A 3,560-nucleotide genomic window follows, 5' to 3' on the forward strand; every position below is an offset into this window, starting at 1 on the left:
CTTCTTCTTTGGTGCAAACTTTCATACCCTTTTCGGTCGCTTTGCTCAAATCATTTCTCCCAGCTGCCCCCTTGGATATTCCCTTACGTTCTTGAATCAGGTGGCGAGGGATCAGAAGGCGATTCGGGACGACTCTGACGAAGACAAGGCTCCAATCTCAACGGACAAAGGCAGTGCTTCGATGCAGCTGCCGGTCTCGGTGATGCGCCACCTGCCGATACTTCAACTCCCAAGTCGGCTCGTAGATCGCTGTTCGGTCCGAAGGCGTGGAAGAGGGCGGCCCAGAAGAAGCGCAAGAAACCCCGTCCTCATTCTCCTGCTAAGTCGCCACGACGTCATATAAAGACTCGGTCCAAGTCTGTACCGTCTTCTCCAAGTTCATGGTCGCCACCTCCTACACCAGCGTCTTCCTCGACTCCCGCAGTGTCGACCTCAGCGGCGACCAGAGTGACGTGGACATGGGGACTGCTGATCCAGGCAGCGTCCCTTCGGTTCAAGAAACTGCTACAGAGCCTTCGGGTAAGGACGTGAACCCTGAGGATCACGACGATGTTCCTGTCTCTCCTGACGCGCCTTCGCTCCCGCCTCAGGGTCCACACGATGTGGCCAAGTCACCAGCTTCAACGATTTCACCTTCTCCAGCCGACATACGTGCTGCTGAAGAGGCTCTGCGCGAGGCCGAGGAAATGCGGCTCATGTTTGGCTCGAGTGACGAAGATGAAGAGTCAAACCAGACTGTCCCACAAGGCAAGTCTGCTTCGGCGTCTGCCGCGACATCCAAGGCAGTTGAAGTCTCGGGAGTGGTTTCTACAGCAGGGTCTGCCCCTGTTGAGGCTGCTCCACTAGCTTCCGCGTCTTCGAAGTCTGCTCCGACTGTTCCCACGACTGATGTACCAAACGTGTCTTCGCCTGGCCTTTCGATGGAGATTGATGACGATGGGAATGCTGATGACGACTATGGAGATGACGTGGATGACAATGAATCTTCGGTGGATGACTCTCCTGATGTTCCCAGTGGTAGCGGTGATGTTCCGCCCCCCACCGATCATTCAAGCATACTCGATGACGAAGATGTTGAAGATTCAAACAGGAACTGGAGTAATCTTGGCCCAGCTCGTCCTCCGACTCCGCCTCGGCCAAATCCTTCGCCGATGATGACTTCCCCAATCATCGTTGGCGGCCCGCCTCCTTCGCCACCAGCATCTTCTCTTCCTGTTCCAGTGTCTCCTCGTCCGCCTATTTGGACTCTCGATGCTGGACCTGGACGCATGATTACGGCAACCTACACTTCGGTGCCGCGTCGTGGTGGTGCACCGTCGGTTGAGCCGTTGCCTCACCGAGTGTTATCTGGTATTCGCCCTATGGTGCCGGCTTCGTCCACCCTGCCACCGTGGGTTCTTCCGTATGTGGACATGGAGTTTACCGATGCAGGCGCCAAGAAGTGTTATGAGCGACTCTTGAGCTTAACGCTTCCTGAACCAGCTGGTGAGGTGACCGTGCGTACAACGTTGGAGGGTCTCCAAGCGTTCTTTGATTATTCGCATCCTGATCACCCGTACCAGCAGCTTCGGCAGCCTTATCCTCTTCAAGCTTGCCTCTTTGACACTGTCGACTTCAAACCAAGCGTCCCCATCTCCAAGCGTGCTCCGATTGAGACCCGTCTCAAGATGATCTGGGCGAACCTTCGGGGTGACGGCGGTAAGCAAGGTGACCTCGGGTTCGCGTTGTGGGAGCGTCTCCACTGGGCTTTCGCGTGGGTTTTGCGTTAGCGCGTAAATGAAAAGCAGCTCTCGCTGAAGAAGATCAAAAAGATTGGCCCAGCACACAGCAAAGCTCTGAAGGAAATGGCAAGATCATGTTTAAAGAAGGATCTCTCCCCTGGGAAGGCGCCAAGTCCCCGGCCCCAACTTTTTCCTAACAGTACGTGACCGTACTTGCTGGATCTGATCGGTTCTCTATGCTCGGCTGTCTTCTTCTCCCGAGTTGCTTTTGGAGCCGTCTAAGCCGTGGTACCCCATTGAAAACTTGTCATTCGCACCTCAGACATCTGACTGGCTTTCCGAAGTTCCGGCTCTCGACGCTCGTCAGCCATGGCGTACTGGGATGGATGAATGCGCCGCATCAGCACCCGTACAACACCACATACTTCCCGTGCCAGCGTAATCCGGAGTTCTTCAATCCTCGTGGTACGCGTTTTCGTGATGTGTACCGAAGCGTGATCGTTGACCCGTCTCTCGATTCACCGAGCTATTCGACCTGGCGTTCGTTGTTGACTCGCCACGGGTACTCCACGTCCTGCTCTGGCTGCTGATCCTGTTGAAGCTGGTACCGAGGATCTCTTTAGGGTCCGGCTTCAGCTCCAGCTGCCGAGGCTCAGGTTCTTGATGAAGAGGAGAAGGAGAGTGGTGACTCGGCTTCGTTGACACTCTTGGCCACCGCGGCCAGACACTTGGAATCGATTTGACTCCTCGCTGCACGTTCTACGACGTTCTCCAGCATCTCAGCTAACTGTTGAGGTGTCCCGCGTGACTTCGTTTTCGGTGATCGCTCCGCGGTCGGCATTCATGTTTTCTTATTCTTAATCCACTTCCACAGCGTAATCATGTTCATGTTGTTCTTCAAATGCATATACAATTTGTTGTTGCAGTAACGTTCTTCGTCTGTTACCACAGGCTGCATCGCCCTGTGGACAGTTCATGCGTGATCCAGTCACGCTAGTCTTCGTCCGCCACTTGCGCCATCTGTAGCCGATTCTCGCTCTTCTTGGCTCGCAAATAGTTGTACAGCAGACCTCCACATGACAAGTTTGACGATGGTTCCCAAGTTGTATCTTCATAGCCAACCCACTTGACTTTGAACTCGCGTACAGCACGCTCCGTGCTCGTCGTTAGTGGTGTTCTGTCGTCGAGGATGGCCTCGACTTCATATTCACCGGCAACTTGGTCTGGTTCCCAGCTGTCCTCAGGCAGTAGTTCCTCATCGAAGTCGAGTCTTGCTTCATTAGTCGCGTCAAGTACCAACCGAGTGTTCGGTCGACTGTTGAATTCGTTGACAGCCTTAAGTCTTGACACATGCACTACTGGGTAAAAGCGATACCCACTTCGATCAGGCAGTTCCAGCTCGTACGCAAACTCTTCCACCTTGCGCTTGATCCGAAAAGGTCCATGCCATTGGTGAGCTAATTTCTTCGTCAAGCCCGGTTTGACGCGTTCCATGTACAACCACGCCCGGCTCCCAATCTCAAAAAGAGATCTCGGTGGAGCTCTTGCAGGATCTTCCATCTCTTCCGAAGCTTCTGGAGGGTTCGCCGAGTGTTCGTTTCCACTTGGTTGAGGTACAGCAGCTTTTTCCAGTCGACTCAGGGCCTCATTATGCTTTTTAGCCCTTCGCTCCTTTTCTACAGCCTGATAATCTTTGGCCATAGTGAGGGCGACCTCATGTTGTCGATTGATCTCGCGCCGCCACGCCAGTGCGTCAGACTGCTTGCCGAGTCCTCGTTTGAGTGATGACGACATTGCCTACAACGTCGACTGCGCATCCCAACCATGAACGAGGTAAAA

Source organism: Phytophthora infestans, genomic scaffold, assembly GCF_000142945.1.
Source record: "Phytophthora infestans T30-4 supercont1.61 genomic scaffold, whole genome shotgun sequence".
In the NCBI taxonomy this organism is placed as follows: domain Eukaryota; phylum Oomycota; class Peronosporomycetes; order Peronosporales; family Peronosporaceae; genus Phytophthora; species Phytophthora infestans.